Here is a 19,547-nt window from a genome sequence, read left to right on the forward strand (position 1 = left end):
ATTTTTGTGGACTTGGTGACCGATGTGATTGTGTATGAAACAAGTGATGTCATAAATGTTGGTGATATGTTGGAGGTCATCTTGATCATCTTTGATGATGACGAGATGGATGGATTCGTGGAATGTGTGAACTCTTTACAAGGAATGGGGTCGTACACATATGAGCCCCGCAAATTGTCCTTGGATCTTGAAAATAGGATAACTCCTCCTACAAAGCCTTCAATTGAAGAACATCCTATCTCGGAGTTGAAGCCATTGCCTTCACATCTTCGGTATGAATTTCTTGGACCCTCTTCTACTTTACCACTTATTCTTTCCTCTTGTTTGACTAACGTGCAGGTAGACTCTACATTGATGGTAATACAAAAGAGGAAGAAGGTTATTGGATGGACATTCACGGATATTCAGGGGATAAGGTCCACATTTTTCATGCATAAGATTAACTTGGAGGAAGGTGCCAAACTATCTATTAAACATCAAAGAAAACTCAATGAATCCATACAAGAGGTTGTCAAAAAGGAGATCATCAAGTGGTTGGATGTCGGGGTTGTCTACCCCATTTCCGGTAGTTCGTGGACTTCTCTGGTTCAATGTATCCCAAAGAAAGAGGGTATGACCGTGGTCACCAATTACAAGAATGATTTGATTCCTACAAGAAAAGTGACCGGGTAGAGAGTGTGTATGGACTATCGTAAGCTCAACAAAGTCACAAGGAAGGATCATTTTCCACTTCCCTTCCTAGATCAAATGTTTGATAGATTGGCAGGCCGTGCTTTCTATTTTTTCCTTGATGGGTATTCCCGACTACAACCAAATTCTTATTACTCCGGAGGATCAAGAGAAAACTACCTTTACATGTCATTATGGTACTTTCACCTTCAAGCGGATGCTATTTGGATTGTGCAATGCACCTGTGACTTTTCAAAGGTGTATGATAGCGATATTCACGGACATAGTGGAGGATTACCTTGAATTCTTCATGGATGACTTCTTGGTGGTCAGGAATTCCTTTGATGATTGTCTCGCAAACTTGGATAAAGTGTTGGCAAGATGTGAAAAAACAAATTTGGTGCTCAATTGGGAGAAATGTCATTTCATGGTCGAGGAAAGCATTGTCCTTGGCCACAAGAACTCAAAGAATGGCATTGAAGTCAACAAGGAAAAGATTTAGGTGATTTCTAAAATACCACCTCCGACTTTAGTGAAGGGCGTGCGAGTTTCTTAGGCCAAACGGGGTTTTACCGGTGTTTCATCAAAGATTTCTCTAAAGTGGTGAACCCGTTGTGCAAGCATTTGGAGAAAGATACTAAGTTCCACTTCAATGATGATTGCATGAGAGCCTTTGAATTTTTAAAGTTCAAGTTGACTACTACTCCCATTATCATCGCTCCAAATTGGGGTGTTCCTTTTGAGCTCATGTGCGATGCAAGTGATGTAGCGGTAGGGGCTGTTTTGGGGAAATGCATCAACAAGATTTTTCATTCAGTCTACTACACTATTAAGATCATGAATAGTTCCCAAGTCAACTATACCGTTATAGAGAAAGAGCTCATTGCCATTGTGTTTGCTATTGAGAAGTTCTGTCCGTACTTGATGGGTGCTAAAGTAATTGTCCACGCGGATCATGGGGCACTTCATTATCTTATGAGCAAGAAAGATTCCAAAGCCTGATTGATAAGATGGGTGCTTTTGTTGCAAGATTTTGATATTGACATCCAAGATCGAAAATGAAGTGAAAACCAAGTGGCGGATCACTTGTCTCGTTTGGAGGAGGAGGAGAGGCTGCATGATGGACTTGAAATCAATTACTCCTTCCCCGATGAGAAACTTTTGGCTATTTCAATGAAATAGGTGTCATGGTTTGCGAATCTAGCAAATTTTCTTGTGAGTGGTACCATCCCCATTGAGTTCTCTTCAAACCAAAGGAAGAAGCTCAAACGGGATTGTCAATACTATTATTGGGATGAATCGTACCTTTTCGAGATTTGTGCGGACGGGGTGATTAGAAGATGTGTACCACAGGAGGAGCAATGTGAAATTCTTGGGGCTTGTCAGTCTTCACCATATGGTGGTCACCATGGTGGAGCAAGAACGGCGGCCAAAGTGCTAAGTTGCGGTTTCCATTGGCCCACTCTTTACAAGGATGCAAGTGATCTAGTGAAACGATTTGATGAATGTCAAAGGGCCGGTGGAATCTCAAAGAAAAATGAAATTCCGCTCGCCACCATCTTGGAGATTGATTTTTTCGATGTGTGGGATATTAACTTCATGGGTCCTTTTGTGAGCTCTTGTGGAAATACATACATCTTGGTTGCGGTTGATTATGTGTCCAAATGGGTTGAGGCCGTTGCTATACCCAATAATGAGGCGAGAAGTGTGGTGGCGTTCTTGAAGAAGAATATTTTTACAAGGTTTGGTACTCTGTGGGCTATCATAAGTGATGGGGTCACATTTTTGTAACAAAGCCTTCGATGCCTTACTCACCAATTATGGTGTCACTTATAAAGTCACGACTCGCTATCATCCACAAGCAAGCAATCAAGTGGAAGTCTCCAATGGGGAGATAAAGAGTATTTTGTCCAAAATAGTTAATGCTAACCAGACGGATTAGACCAAGAAACTTGATGATGCTTTATAGGCTTATAGGATGGCTTACAAAACACCCATAGGAATGTCTCTATATCGGTTGGTGTTCGTAAAAGCTTGTCATCTTCTGGTGGAACTTGAGCACAAAGCCAGGTGGGCTTTAAAGAGGTTGAATCTTGAGTGGGATGTCGCCGCTAACTTAAGGGTGGCACATTTGAATGAGTTGGATGAGTTCTGATTCCATGCATACACAAGTTCATACTTATACAAGGAGAAGATGAAATATCTTCATGACAATTACGTTTGGAACAAAGAGTTCGAAGAGGGTGATCTTATGTTGTTGTTCAATTCACGGTTGAGGATGTGTCCCGAGAAGTTAAAGTCTAAATGAAGTGGCCCGTTTGAAGTTGTGGGTGTGACACCCTTTGGTGCATTGGAATCGAGGAATAAAAATGATGAGGTATTCCAAATCAATAGTCATCGGGTGAAGCATTATTTGGAAAAATTTGGTAATGACCACGTTGTAGCGGTGATTCATTTTGAGTGATGGTAATCTGCATCATGCCGCGACGTTAAATCAGTCTCTTCTTGGGAGGCAACCTATGTTTCTTTTTCTTTTTTTACTTCTTTTATAGATAGGTGAGATTTTTGTGCTAACTGGATTTGAAGTGTGTTGCGGGGATGGGTGTGCTTTACAGGAACTGTGCTCAGAAAATTAGCTAAGTATGGAAAGAAGTGCGGACCGCACTGTGATTGCTACAGTAAAAGGAAACTGCAGTCGCACAATTGCAATGCGGACCGCACAAATGGTAAAGGGAAAATGCAAACTCTCTGAAGTTTGTCTTGTCAGAGAAATGGCCAAAAGTGCTTTCGCACACCAAAATATGCTATCCGCAACAAAAATCTACGACCGCACTACAAATTCTGCGAATCGCGGCTTCTGAGCCCTAGGTAACAGAGTGCGGACTGTAGAAGGAATTCTGCGGCCGCACTCAGCCTTTTTCCCTTAGCCAGACTCATCCTGTATAAATTGTGATCCTAGGGTTACTGTGCATTTTTTCCCCCTCTCTGAGCACTCAAAAAGCTAAAACATTGAAAGCATCTGCTAAATCATCTGCCACATACAATCAACATCTGTAATCACTCTTTTGCACTACTTCATATCTGGTATTCTTCAATTACTCGTAGAACTTTTCAATTTTTAGTTTAATTTAAAAAAATTAGGTAGTTTTAGGCCATTTGTCAGTAGATTTCAATTTTACAACCATGTGGGGTTTAAACTGTGTTGGGTCAACTGATAATTGCTGTGTGGGGAATGGGTAACTTGATTATCATGCTCCAATGTTAATACCATGTCAAATTTGTGTAAAAAATTATTTACCTTAGAACTCTGCTCGTAAAGGTTTTGAAATCTGTGGCCGCACAATAAATTGTGCGATCCGCAGAAGTTGAGATTAAGGCACATTGGTCAAGATGAATTCTGCAGCCGCACTTGAAATTGTGCGGACTGCAGAAATCCCATCGCGGCCATAGAAAAGTGAATGTGGCCGCAAAATAGACCAATCTCTGTCTTTAGAAAGTTGGAATGTTGGTGAATCTGATGTGCAGCCGCGATAGAAAATGTGCGGACCGCACTCCAATTCTACGGTCGCACTAATAATTGTGCGGAATGCAGATCCAGTTCTGTGACCGCAAGATCAAATTGTATTGCCCGCAATGTTTTGCATGCGGCCGCACTTATAATTGTGCGGACGGCACTCCCCCACCTTTCAAGCATATTTTACATTGAATATTCTTTGTTTGTTTGCACTTGAATTACAATTGGTTCCTGTTGTTGCTTGTTACAGAAAATGGTTAGATCTCGAGGCTGTGGAGATACTTCAAAAGGGAGGGATCAACCTTCAAGAGGCTGAGGAAAAAGTACTTTACCCCTTACCCTCAAAAATATAATCACCAAGAAGGCTACAGCTAGCCGAGGAAGAAATGTAGAGCCCTCCGAATCCAGTTTTTATGCCCCCATCTAGGGAAGCATCGGAGGGCGACTTGGTTCAAGAGCAGCCGGCTATCCAATCAAGGCCACCGGGGAGGTATCAACTTCGTGACGAGCCTTCCTCATCACATTGCACCTTTGAGGGTTCGGAGAGTACCAGTCAGGCTTCGGGGTCATCCTCTACACCTGTTCCTAAGGCACTAGCGAATACAGTTGATGATATTCTAGATAATGGCCGGAGAGAGATACTATAGTTGTCGGCCTTGAGAGGTCGAAGAAGAAGAGGGTCTGGGAGGATGGTTTGTTAGTCTAGTTGCCTTTACTAGCTTCCATGAGTGGTGGTCGGTGAGATCGCTCACTCTTGAGCGACAATTCCAACTGAAAGACCTTGAAAAGTACAATCCGACAGTCTTGAGACAGTTCCGAGAGCGGAAGGGGTCGAAGTGGTTCACCCAAAGTGTAGTGGATGCAAAGGAGTATCTGGTTCGGGAGTTCTACGCCAATATGGTTCACATAAAAAAAGGGACCAAAGTGACCAAAGTGAGGAATTTGAAGGTGCGGTTTGACCAGCACACACCGAACACCTACTTGGGGTTTGAGGATGTTGAGCTTGCACAGTACTTGGAGAAGCTAGCGATAGGAGATGCAGCTCACCCATGGCTAAGCTGAGATTCTCGCAGCCCCGGGGCCACCACCACCATAGATCACAGCAGGGATTCCTATTCAGCGGAACACCCTGAACTTCGATGCAAAGGGGTGGAAGACTTTTGTATGCAGCATATTAGACCCGTGCCAAAATGAAACAAACCTTCCTATCTCACGGGCATTTCTAGTCGCCTCTATTATGGTTGATTACCCAATCAATGTGGGTGTCGTGATGTCGGCGACATGTCTGTGGTCGTCAGACAAGCTAACACCTCCTACCTGTATCCCAACACTATCACTAAGTACCTTACGGATGCACGGGTGGAGCCAAAAGATTTTGATACGAAGGTGCGGGCAAAGAATCCCTTCTCATGGTATTCTCTGATGGATGCACACAACCCTAAGAGAAAGTGCCAGCCGGCTACCACCATTGGCCAGTATAATGATCCATCAGTGGTACCTGAGAGAGAGCTGATATGCTATCCACTTCAGCAGAGCCTTCATCCAGTGCAGCTGCCATGCCCCCACCTTTAGCCTCGGTGCCTTCTAACTCAGCTTTGAAGCTGGTGCATATGCCTACTACTTTACTTTCTGCGTTGTGAGTCTCCCAAACACTAGCGAGCCTCAACAATTGGATGCTGACAGCTACTACAAAGTTGTCTGACATATCCAATACTATTGTAGCACAGTTATCCATTCCGGCACCCCAGATTCCTCTGATAGTGGAGGAGACATTGAAGAAGATCTTGTAAAACTAGACCACCCTAATAAATACTCTAGTACAGCATATAGCAGTGATTGAGGAGCTGGGAAAGGAAGTAAAGAAAATGAAAAAATTCCATGCTTCCAAGAAGTCAGTTGACAAGCTTCGAAGATTGCAGCAGCTAGAGATCTTCCATTTGACATGCTGATAGATCCAGCTCTTTCAGCACCAGCAGCTCCAGTGGTACCAACTGGCCAGTCTGAGGAGCTAGACCTGGCTGCCAACACTACTGAGGTGGTGCACCAGATGTTCACCAACCCAGCCACTCCTAGAGTCGAGGATGATGAGATCCAGTTAGAGGAGACTGATGGTGGTGATGTTGATTTGGACACAGAGATGTCCAAGGCGACATAGGGAGTCTTCTTCACTCTTTTCCTTCCTTTACTCTTACTTTGAAAGCATTAAAGACAATGCTTATTTTTATTTGGGGGTGGAGTTTATTTGAGCTTATTTGCTGATTCTGAGACATTTGGCCTATACTTAACTTGATATTATTTTCCTCTTTTCTTTTTCATGTTGTATATATTCTCTATCTTCTCTCATGATGTATATATCTTCTCTTTCTCTCTCATTATGTACATTCGTTTACTTTTAATAGTTTTTGTTTGGTAGCTTTTTTATATGTGTTTTCGTCTTAGTTAGTGTAGTAGCTTCTTTTTGATCTAGTAGCTTCTTCTTATATTTTAGTAGATAATGAGCCTTTGGTTTTCTTAATGCCACGGTTCTTTCCAAAGATAGTTTTGCGTGTGAACCAAGTGACTCGTCCCAAGAATGGATGGTGTGACAACCTTCTTAGGTGATAATAGTATTAATAATGAATAAAAAGACCCGATTACGTCAAACTCGAAGAGTCAAATATGCTTTATTTGGCACCAACACATTTAACTACGTGCTTATGGTTAGAGATACGGATTTTTAAAAGGAAATAGCTCTAGTTAGTGACTTTGTGACACTTGTGTTGACTTTATACCATCGATTGGTCTAATTGGACCATAGAGATCTTCAATCTTGAATGTGGATGTTGTGGGACCTTGACTCTATCCTCTTTAACAATCTAGTTGCGTGAGGGGTGAGTTGCTTTGTTACTAGTCCAAGTACTTGTGCGGAAGGTCTAGAACTTGCCCCAAATGTGTTTTAAGGCGAAATCGTAAGTTTTTCTTGGCTTGAGAAGTGATTGTAGGTTTTCCTTGACCCGTTTGAGTTTTCTATTGCCTACCAATGATGTCATCCCTAGTCAACCCCTTCAAGCCTTTAGCTTTTCTCATTTGGAAACCATGTTACAAGCTTTTACCCGTATATAGTGACCTTCTCTTGGAACCAGAGTTTTCCTTAACACTCATGTAAAATAATTGGCTAAAAATGTAAATTTGGGGGAGAGATAGAAAACTGAAAAAAGGTATCAAGGCACAAAAAGAGAAAAAAAATGACGAGAAGGAAAGTCAAAGAAAAGAAAAGAACAAAAAGAAAAATGTAAAAAGTGAATAAATGAAAGAGTTGAAGGGATTCAAATAAAGGTAATGATCCCAAACATGGAGAAATATGAATGAAATGATCAATAAAGAGTGATGTTACGTCTCTCTAGTCCCCCAAGAAAAAGAAAGTGACTCAAGGAATCGACAAAGTGTGAGTCGAAAATTGAAAGATGAAGTGCTTAAGGAAGGTGTAACCACTTATCTATATTGTATCAATCCCAAATCCAAAAGCCTTAATTACATTACAAAAGATGTCCTACTTGATTTTGAGCCGAGTGAGCTACATTAGTGGTGATTTATATGAGGGGAAAGCTTATGGTACCGGAAGCCGAACTTGTGACATTCTTTTGAGAGAAATGAGTGGACCTTTCGTCAATTTTTGAATTGAGTGCTAAATTCTTGAGTGAGCTTGGCAAATGGAGAGTAGAGGAGGAGGAGTTTGGGATCCACCCTGACCTACAAGATAGAGCAAAAGTCCTTGATGAGCAAAGTCAATCCTTGATGCTCGAATGTCACATTAGAGTTATATCTGCATAAATATTTAACGTGTTGCCTTGTCAATAATGCATGAGTGGTGTGGGTAATTGTTGGTCCCAACTGAGGTATGAATGGTCCACAATGGCTACTTGTAATGTTTTCTAACTGTTGGAGGTGGGAACAACTTTATTTGCTTGAGGACAAGCAAAGAGTTAAGTTTGGGGGAGTTGATAAGTGGAGATTTTGACTATTTATTAACGCCTTTTAGCTTTTGTTTTAGTCCAAAAGCATTTAATTATGTTCCCAAAAACTGATAAAATATGCTTAATTGCAAGAATATTGGAAGATGGAATCCTGAGATGAAATCCAACTTAAAAAGGAGTAATCTGAACTCAAGGCCATAAAAGGCATAGAAGCCTAAAAGTGCAGACCCTGGAATATCATTTGAGGCCACAGATGATGAAGAAAAAACTAGCAGAGTTTGGTGCAAAGCGCGGTCCGCACATGAATTTTGCGGCCGCAAAAGATGGCTAGGACCAAAAGTTCAGAGAATGTGCATTCCAAGTCCCCCAGAAGTGTATACCGCACAGGAATTGTGCGTCTGCAGAAGAAGAGCTACATGGCCATAGGTGTAAAAATGCGGGCCACAGAAGATAAAGTGCGGCTGCACATGTAAAAGTGCGGACCGTAGAAAGAGTGCCTTGCAGCCGCAAATCAGAATTATGCGGTCGCAAACCTCCAGTTCCTGACAAGTTGAATAAATCTGCCGATCGCACATGGAATTGTGCGGCCGCAGAACCTCCCGAAGGGCATTTTTGTCTGAAATTTCCAGCCATGTATAAATAGACGAGTTTCACAATTTTAGGTCAACTTTTGACATCAGCAACTACAGTAGTTGTTTTTGTTTGCTTATTTTAGTAGTTTTTCATATTTTGGGATATTTTACATAGATTTTATCATTTTGATTTTACAATATGAGTTTAATTAGCATCTCTTCTTCTATTTCTTCTATTTCAAGCATGAGTAGCTAGATTTTTACTAGGGTTGTCATCTAACCCTAGTGTGTAAACCTTATGGGTGTTTAATTTAATGTTTGTTTATGGTTAGGTATTTATTATTTAGCCTTGTTCATACTTTAATTTGTGGAATTAATGGTTGCAAACATTAGTTCATTCCTATTTGACTTAGTCTCTACTTGAGAAATAGAGACTTAGTCTAGGAAAACTTGGTTAACAAGAAATTGGGTCAATCGAGAAATTGATAATCCCAATTAAAGGGTTTCAACCTAGAGATAGTAATAACCCGACTTGAGCTTTTATCAATCATTTTGAGAAATACCCCTTTGGACTTGAGAAACCCAAATTTGAAAAATCATTCTCTGGCCGAGAGGTATTGAGTGGGTAATTGAGTTTTGATAGCTATAATACACCCCAGTAAACAAAACAAGCATTAAGGTTTATATCTCATTAGGCAAACACATAGGTGATGGTCATATCTCTATGTAGAAGTGTAAATTGAGATAGTTCAAACTCATGTACTATAATATATACTCCTAATTCCCATATATATATATATATTTGTGGAAATCCATCCCGACTCTTATTAGGTATTACTATTGCAATCGACCGTTTTATATCCTAGATTTGAGGTGTGAATTGGACGAGATCAAGTTCCATAAAAGGATATGCGGTGACCACTCAGGCACAGATTTCTTGGTGCCAAAGTTGGTACAGGCAGGCTATTACTGGCCCCGTTTGGAATAGGATTCCAAAGACTTCGTACAAAAATGTGATAAATGACAACACTACGCACCATTGGCGCATCAACTAGTAGAACCCCTACATTCGGTTCTATCCCTGTGGACGTTTAAGAAATGGGGGATGGACGTCATTGGACCGCTGCCACCGGCTACCGGATAGATAAGATTTTTTTTAATTTTGACTGACTATTATTCTAAGTGGGTGGAAGCATGTCCTTATCAAAAGACCAGAGGCACGAAGTGTTTGACTTCTTGTGGGAAAATATAATTTGCAGCTTCGGAATACCAAAAGAGACAGCATACAACAATGGGCCATAGTTTATCAGTGCAAAGGTTACAAAGTTCCTCAAAGATTTGAAAATAAAGAGGATCACATCTTTACCCTATCATCCGAGCATAAACGGCCAAGCGGAGTCAACGAACAAAGTGATTATTCAAAACCTCAAGAAAAGGTTAGAAGTAGCTAAAGGCAATTGGCCCGAGGAATTACCTGGAGTTCTATGGGCATACCGAACAATGGAAAAGTCAAGAACAGGGGAAACCCCTTTTTCCCTTGTGTACAGTGCAGAAGCTCTAATCCCGGTGGAAGTAGGTGAACCCACCTTGAGATATTTCCAGGCAGATGAAGAATCTAATAACGAAACAATGTTAATCAACTTGGAGTTGCTCGAGGAACACAAAGACTTGGCGCATGTAAGAATGGCAGCTCAAAAACATAGAATGGAGCGGTATTATAATCGAAGAGCCAGCCTTCGTTATTTAAAAGTATGAGATTTGGTTTTGAGGAAAGTAACTCAAAATACTTGAGAGCTTAACGCGAGGAAGATAGATCCAACAAAGGAAGGACCCTACCGAGTTTCAGCTGTCACTGAAAAAGGTTCATACGAGTTGGAGAACCAGAATGGAAAAAGATGCCCAGTAATTGGAACGTGGCACATCTCAAAAGATATTAGTTGAAGAACGCTATCTGATCAGAAAGTATGTGCTGCACTCTTTTTCCATTCGTTCAGTTTTTGTCCCAATTGGATTTTTCTGGCAAGGTTTTTAACGAGGCATCAATAGAAAGCATACTACGAAGACAGCAACAATAAGACCTTTAATAACAAGTCAAACAAGTGAGGATCCACTCGAGGACGGTTAGATAATCTTTTGCTCAATAGAAAATTCCCACTGGGAAGTTAAGTTTGCTATTGAGCAGAGGTCACCAGACCGTTCACGAGCACAAACCACTAGAGGATTGTTAAATAATCTTTTGCTCGATAGCATATATTCCTAAGGGGAAGAAAATTGTGTTACCGAGTTAAGGATTATCTAGCAATTCATTGGTGGACTCTTTGAAGATACAAGACTTCCAGTGTTCCAATTCGCACTCTTCGCATTCGAACACTAGGGGGAATGATATGAGGATACGGCAACAATAAATGCTATGTCGACTGGGAAATGAAAAATCGGAAACACAATTGGATCATCAGGATCAGAGACTGCGCGGCCAGCCCCGTAGAAACAAGTTGTACAAGATAGCCACATGTAATGGCAATTTCTTTTTAGCATAGAAAATGCTTGTGTACTTTTGAAAATAGAATGAATTAAATGAAATGAAATCCTTTTATTTTTATCTTGTTTCTTGTTTGAACGATGAACTAACTTTGTCATTTGAAGGTTAAACAAGTACTTCAAATGCTAGTGTCGTAATTAACATGAGACGTCCTCTTCAAGAGCACCATAAACATAATAGGGCCCTCTCTTATGAAAACTCTCACGTTAAAGGGTAGGTTTAAAGAATTTATGCCCGGAACCAATATTCTTTCAGAAAAAATACATCCAAAGCTATACATAATAAGACGCAAAAAGAAAAACTTGCGCAAAGTCCTCAAGAAAAAGGAAGAAAATGCAAAGATTAAAAACTTGCATAGATATTCAAATGGAAGTAAGACTCAAACACTTGAGCAAAAAGATATCTTTATTTACAAAACATGCCAAAATGACATAGGAACAAGAATTAGAAAAAGAAAAGAAAAGCTAAACTACAGTATCTTCGAAACCAGGAGGAAGAGAAGTGTCTGCGCCCCCGAGAGAAGTAGATGGATCCACTGATGGCTCGACATTTTCACCAGTTTGGCCTTCGACGTCATTGTTCTCTGATTCTTCTTCAGTTCCTGAGAACTTGAAACCGGAACCAGAGGACTAGGAGCATCAGGATGCACTAGGAGTCCATTTTTAGCAGCTAACTCAAGCTCACGGCCTTAGCAATTTTGTCAATAAAATCAATGATACCAGCTTTGGCTTCTTCCAAGGTTTTTCTCCTCATGATGTACATAGCGTAAGTTTTCTCAACAGCGAGGGAAGCCGCTCGGTGCTTAAGTTCTTATTTGAGTTGAACTATCGAGGCAGAAAGGCTTTCCCCGGCGGACCTAACATATCTGAGGCTAACATCAAGGTCACGGATAGTCGAACTAAAGAGCCTATTATGCAATATAGTTTTCCTATACTTCTCCTCCAACTGGGCATGTTTCACCCCCGCAATAGCAAGCTCTTTAGTTTTGGAATTCAAGGTTGCCTCCAAATTATTCAATCTTTCAGTGGAGGAAGCCTCGCGATCGGATGCAACAAGAACGACATCATGGACTTGAACCCATTTAGCTTTAGCTTCTTTAAATTGAACCCCCAACGGGGAAATCTCTTGGCTAAGAGTTTCCACTTCCTGCTCGCTTTGTTGTAAATGAGCTTCCAATACAACGGCCTCAGTGGCCTTGGCTTCCAGTTCCGAGAGGCGAGCGGCACTTTGCTCCAGCTTGCCAAAAGTTGATCCTGCTCAAAGGTAAGTTCCTCCTTATCATGAATCAGCATTTGGAGGCCCTTAAAAGCAAGAAAGTTGGCCTACAGATCAAGAAAGGTGAAACTCGGAATACTTTCATACAAAAATAGAACAAACAATGAAGGAAGAAAGGAGCATACCGTTGCGGCATTGTGCATAGCGTTGTTCAACAAACACTCTCTCGAAAGTGCCTGATTCTTTTCCCAATCTTTCTCTGAAGCCAAAGGATTCAGATAATTAGCAAGCTCCACCGGGCGGGATAGCAAATTGCATCCAGTAGAGACCGAAATAGTAACATTCCTCCTCCTTTGTGGGTCTTCCGAAGGGGCAGCATAATTTTTCCCCAAGATCCCATGAACTGGGGACTGGGGAAGAGGAACACCTTCTTCATGGTCGTATGCAGCCGGTAGAGAAGATGTAGTAGTTGCTAGTGGAAGAGTGGATGAAGATGGAAATGATGTAGCAATTGCTGGTGTTGGAAAAGATGGAAATGAAGTTGATGGAGTTGAAGAATAAGAAGCAACTGCATCAAATGTAGTGTTGGTTGTTGGATGCTCGCCAACCAAAGACGGAAGGGACTCGGTACTCAGCCCTGTAGTATCGGGCACAGCAATTGGGGCCAAAAACGGGAGTTGGCATTTTTCACTAAATGAAACTCCCCCCAAAGTGCCAACGCATCGTCCCAGATTGGTGTAACTAACTCAACAGATTGAGCATTTTGTTGAGTTGATGATGAACGTCGCCTTGTGTGTAGAGAAGCCCCATCATCACTAGCTTCTCCATCATGATCGATCATCACAGTGTCTATGACTGGCCTGGGAAGAGTACTAGTGATCACAACTTCCGAAGACGGCTCGGGGCAATAATCTTCGCCCTCTTATTCTTTTCCCCGGCCACGGAAGAATGCCTTCTTTTTTGTTGCTTGTTCTCCGGTCGTGGACTCCGTGATAAAACACGTGTGCCCGAAGCAGGTCCTGAGACACCTGTTTGAGTAAGCGCCTCTTGAAGTAGCCTCATTGCATCAGCAGGATCAGCCAAGACGTCCTCCTCAGAAACAGCAACAGAGCCTACAGGTAGAGCTGATTTCAAGGAAAAGATAGAAAGGATTAATCAAGTTCTTCACATGAAAAATTGAAACAAGGTGAGTTTGAATTACCATGGTTTTTGGCATTCCACCCATATTTAGGGGGCAGTTCTTTCTACAAACGAGTTTCGGGCATTGTAACATCCAAAATCTTCTGAACCCACTGGTCCAAACCTTCGACCACCGGTGGGATCCATCGAGTTGCTGAAACAAACGAAGGATAAAGGATTGATATGGCATGGAAGAATATTTAGTAAAAGAAAATATTAAACAAAGATCTTACGAGTGCGGTTCCAAGCAGCCGGAAAGGATAAAGTCGTTACTGGGATAATGTCGTAGGTGGCAACTGCAACAAACTGTTTCATCCACCCATATCGTTGTCATCATCCATGCTAGACAACAGAGCATGGTGGCTACGTTTTGCAGAGGTTTACCATTCCCCCGCGGAAGATCTAGGGAGAGTAGAGATCTATTATATGAGCTAAGGTTAGGTCTTCTCCAATCTCCTGGCACAAGCGCCAAAGGAAAGCAACTGTCCTCCACACAGAAGGACCTACTTGTGCCAAACACACTTGGTAACGGAGGCAAAATTTTGCAATCACGAAATCAAGCTCTCCGCTCAAAAAAAGCACCCAAAGTAAAGGATACGTACAAAAATATATAAAACCCTCTTTGGATAGGGTCACTCGCTCCGATAGATCAGAAATAATAATATCCAAATCATGGCAGCAACAGTCTTCCTTCACAACAGGAATGCTGGAAGGACAGATGGAAGAAGGGTACATGTACGAGAGTTAGCCGTAGAAAAAAAATTGAAGTCTTTTATGGTAATAAGACTTCTAGAGATGATGGAGCCCACTGTTGGAGGAACAAAATCCTCATCATTTTTCTTGTTCTTTGAAGAACTGGTATGCTTTGAGGAAGCAATTATATGGAAGAAGAAGAAGAAGAAGAAGAAGAAGAAGAAGAAGAAGAAGAAGAAGAAGAAGAAGAAGAAGAAGAAGAGTTTTTGTTTGAACAAAATTTTAAAAAAAAAAAACTAGAGAACAAAGATGCAAATCAGATAAGGGAAGCTTGGAAGATTATGAAGTATAAGAGAGAAAGCTTATGCGTATAAGCAAAAGTTTTGGCGGCTAAATTCATGGCCATGATCACCTCGATAATCGGTAAAAGCTTTGCTAAACAGTGGGATGATGCGTGTTCGGGGCATTAAATGCAGAGGGAGGTGCGTCTAATCAACCGTCAAAAACCTTCAGAAGAGATTATAGTTATTCACGCCAAAAGAATGTTTCTACCAACTTTCCGGTAGCACAAAATTGTATCACCGGAAAGCAGGGGGACTATCCGTATAGGGTAAAATACGCTATGCCATGTGGCCCTCAAAAAAAGGGACATGTAGAACCTAAAACATGGATGGCCAGAGACCGAACGCAGTTGTTCCCCTTGTCAGCGGAAGGAATAACGTTCATAAAGGTGTGTTAAATTAGTTTCGTACCCGGAAGGAAACCTTATACCCGGAATTGTCATTTCTGTCATTTCGTCTACAATTTAAGGCTAAGTATCGCATAACTTTTCGATTATTTTATTATTTTAGGATTAAATTAGGTCACTTGTCTAGAAACCACTTATAAATTTAATTGTACCATTTTACGGGTAAATAATACTGGAGTTCCAGCATAATATGTTGGAAGTTCATACACATGTGCTCCAATCTCCAGTATATTATGCTGGAACTTTCCATATGCTGGAGTTCCAGCATAATATGCTACAAGTTCATATACATGTTCACCAATATCCAGTATATTATGCTGGAACTTTCCATGCTGCAGCAAAATAGTGGTTGTTTTTCAGTTACCAGTCCGAAAACTGGCTTGCCCGTATTATTTTCACTCATTTTTATTTATTTTCACATTCTCTAAATTCAGTCGACCCACGATTAGAGAGGTGGGCTGGAATAATATTTGAAGATTGTCAAGTTTATTTTAGTATTCGGTGAATTGAGTTAAATTAGAAAGAAAAGAAAAAGATAAACATAGAGATCAAGAACTCAATTTAGCTGTAAAAAGAAAAGAGAGGCAAATATCTTAGGAAGCAATAAGTGAGAATATGGCAGAGCTAACATGTGTATCCTCAATGCTATTTTCAATATGACTCATTCTCATGTGCATAATATTTTCATGTTCTTTTCCTTGTTCCCTATTGGTTTTTATTTTTTTAATGACCATTTGGTTTCTAAACAGGCAGACACTAGCTCAATTGAGGAAAATTAGAAATAGCCAGATTTACCATCGATAATTGAAAAATAATTACAATTTTAAAAATAATTAAAATTTAGCAATTTTCATATAAAAATAAAATTTGAATAAAAATATCTTTAAAATTCGAAAAAATTATAGCATAATATGATGGAGTTCGAATTTTTTACATATGAGATTCTAGTATATTATGTTGGAATTTTATAATGTGCTGGAGTTCCAACATAATATGCTGGAAGTTTATACACAGAAACTCCAATGTCCAGCATATATATTATGCTAGAACATTTCGTGTGCTGGAGTTCCAACATAATATACTGGAAGTTTATGCGCAAAAGCTCTATAATCTAGCATGTTATCAATTCGAAAACTGACTACCTCATATTAATTCACCTAAATTTGCAGTGGTTAAGGGCCAAAAAAGGAACAAACACTATTTACTAGAAGGTTTTTTATTTTAAATATTCGAACTCGAAACTTCTAATTAAAAATCTCGCCAATCTCACCATACGGATTAATTATTCTGTTGGTTTTCCTTCTCAGTTTGTCTCTGATTATTTATACACACAATACTCATCTAACATTAGCACATGGAATCACATTTTAATACTCTCTTTTTCTTCTACCCTCTTTTTTTTTTTGAGATGGTCCAATAAAATTTAGACTTAAATCTTTTTTGTCGCAAGCTAGTTTGGATACTGTCACTCATACTCCCGTTTAAAAATACAAAAATAAATAATACGGAGTATGAAATATCCATTTCTAAATAAGTGCTGAAAATAATTTTCTTTTAGACATCCATGGCATTTATGATGAACAACTTCCGATAACGACAATCTAAAAAGAGTAAATTTGTTCAATATTATAAAGCAATAGAAAAATATATAACAAGAAAACATAATTTCACTTATGTCTATTCGGATTTTGTGACTCTTCTTTTACAAAGTTGTACTAGAAATCCCCACAACAATAACAACAAAATATATTTAGGATGTTGTCTTTCCAAAATTCTATTTTGTTTCACGAAAATATTTTTTTATAACAAACAAAAGTTGGTCATATATAGTTGAAAACAAATTCATCAATATGATACAATAGAAGGAAAATCAATCTAGTAATTCCTAAATTATAATAAGTTGATCCACAATTTTCAATTTTCTGAATCAAAGTACATTTAAAAGAATTAACAAACTATTAAGAACATTCACAAAAGCATAGCAACTTACGGTTTCTAGAGAGTTTAACTTTCATACACAGATCACCTAAAAATTAAATACAAATAATTTTACCATAATAAGTAAAATTAGTTCCGAGAGACATAACAGACAAATTGCTGCACGTGTTAAATTATACTGATAATATCAACAAAAAAAAAAAATTACACCATCACAATATATAAGTTAAATTCAAAAATTAAATATATAAACACTACCACTCAATATTAAACCTCCTAGCTAGTAAAAGAAGAAGAAAAACTACAAAAATTTCAGAAAGAGAAAAAAATGTTAAATGCTCTTTCTTCTCTGTATCCTAAATTGTTAAAACAAATAAAAACAAGAATAAAATAAAATTTAAAAAAAAAAAAAAGATGAATGTCATTGATGTACTTTATTTCCAATAGGATTTGAAGAACTTCGAGGCCTTTTCCTTAAACCATTTTCCACAGCTTTCTCATGCTCTACAATTGCTCCATTCACTTTGTCAATATTAGTAGAAATTGAAGTAAAAGAAACCATTAATCTTCTTGAATATTGATGTGAAAATGGCTTAGCAGAAACCATGAATAAATGAGAGAAAAATAAGGCTAAAATAAGAAGAAATAATGTTCTGTGATTGTTTTCCATAGGAGGGAACTTTAGTTTCAAGAAGGAAAGAGCAAAGAAAATTCAGATGAAAAATGGAGATAAGTATATTTAGTTTACAAGAAAAAACTTAGGTTTATAAGAATGGAATTGGAAATCCATACTTGATAGTCAAGCTTTGCCTTGTGATGAACTCTGACAAAACATGTGTCAATGGATTAAAATATAAGAACATGAAAATAATATTTAAAGGGAAAGTCCATAGTTTTAAGTCAAAAGTTGCCTCCACACTTTGGATTGATCGTAATTACGAAAAAATTCAAGATTTAAATACTGAAGCATAATGTACTGGAGTTTCAGTATATTATACTGGAATTCCAGTTTAATATACTGAAGTTCCAGTATAATATACTTGTCCAGCATAATACACTGGAGTTTGGAGCACCGGTGCTCCAGTCTCCAGTATATTATATTGGAGCCAGCAAAGTATATCGGTCCAGCATAATATGCTGGAAGTTCATACACAGGTGCACTGAATGAACTACAGTATATTATGCTGGATCAGTCTCTATTGCAGCAAAGTAGTGACTATTTTTCAATGACTTGGTAAACGTTGACTATTTTTGAATGACCAATCTGAAAACTGGCTAGACCGTACTATTTTAACTTAAATTCGATGAGTTTAACTTTTAGGTTTTTTACGATGAATCCATGACACTTTCATAATTATGAGTTTAGATTTTAATATTTTTTTTATAAATATATTTATATTATATGGCTTGCAGCCAACACAATCACAACCTAACTTGCACGTGATTCAACAACCGAAGCTACTGGTAGTCCTAAGGGGGCGGCATCATCCTATAATAGTTAGCAGCACTGAACAAGCAAGTCATCGGTTCAAGGAAAGAACAGGACCACCGTTGGGAAAAAAATCGCTAGGCCTTCAGAACAAAGGCGTCGAAAATATTACGTGCAGTTAAACCTATTGATTATTGGGAAAACAGCATTATATAGCCACGGTAAAAATAATAGCCGAAAAAATATATAAAATTTGTAGGTTTTTTGTATATATATTCATTATGTCTGCTATATACAAAAATTATACAAATTTTACATACTTTTTCGGCTACCAGATGTAAATAGTTTCTAGTGCAGGCTAAAAGTGATAATACCTCTTGATTATTCGTTACATCTGCCACTGCTTGTGAAAAAAGCTCTAGACTATATTTTATGTCGAAAATATTAAGTTCAGTTGAACCTGTTGATTATTTGCTATATTTGCCACTACTTTTGTTAATATTCAGAAACTTGACTTAAAAGAAAAGGAAATTATTTCCTTATTTCTTCTCTTTACTTTGTTGTTTAATAGGATAGGAGTTGGAAGCAGCAAAACATGTGAGAGCTAATTTGACTAATATTTTGTAGATCTGATCTTTGACTCAAAGCAATCTTCTTAAGTTTTAAGACTATATAAAGAACATGCTCATGTGACTTTTCACAAGACAACAACACATTAGTCACTTTGTTTTTTCTCCTTTGTTTGTATTATTTTAAGCATTTCATCAGAGGTTTTCAAGTGTCAAACAAACACAGCTAAGGTTAGTTGGCTAAAATGTAAGCATGTATGCTCTTAAACAGTAGTAACAATTACCAGAATCAGATGTCTTTTATTGGAGGGGGAGCGACGGTAAAATAATCTCCGTGTGACCTATAGGTCACGGGTTCGAACTATGGAAGCAGCTACTGATACTTGCAATAGGGTAGACTATCTACATCCCCTTGGGATGCGGCCCTTCCCAGCTACGTGAATACGACGCCTTGTGCACCGAGCTGCCCTTTAAATATGTCTTTTATTAGGATACGTTGAATTGGTCGTATCACGTGCAACGTCCATCA

Source organism: Nicotiana sylvestris, chromosome 11 (genome assembly GCF_000393655.2).
Source record: "Nicotiana sylvestris chromosome 11, ASM39365v2, whole genome shotgun sequence".
NCBI lineage: Eukaryota > Viridiplantae > Streptophyta > Magnoliopsida > Solanales > Solanaceae > Nicotiana > Nicotiana sylvestris.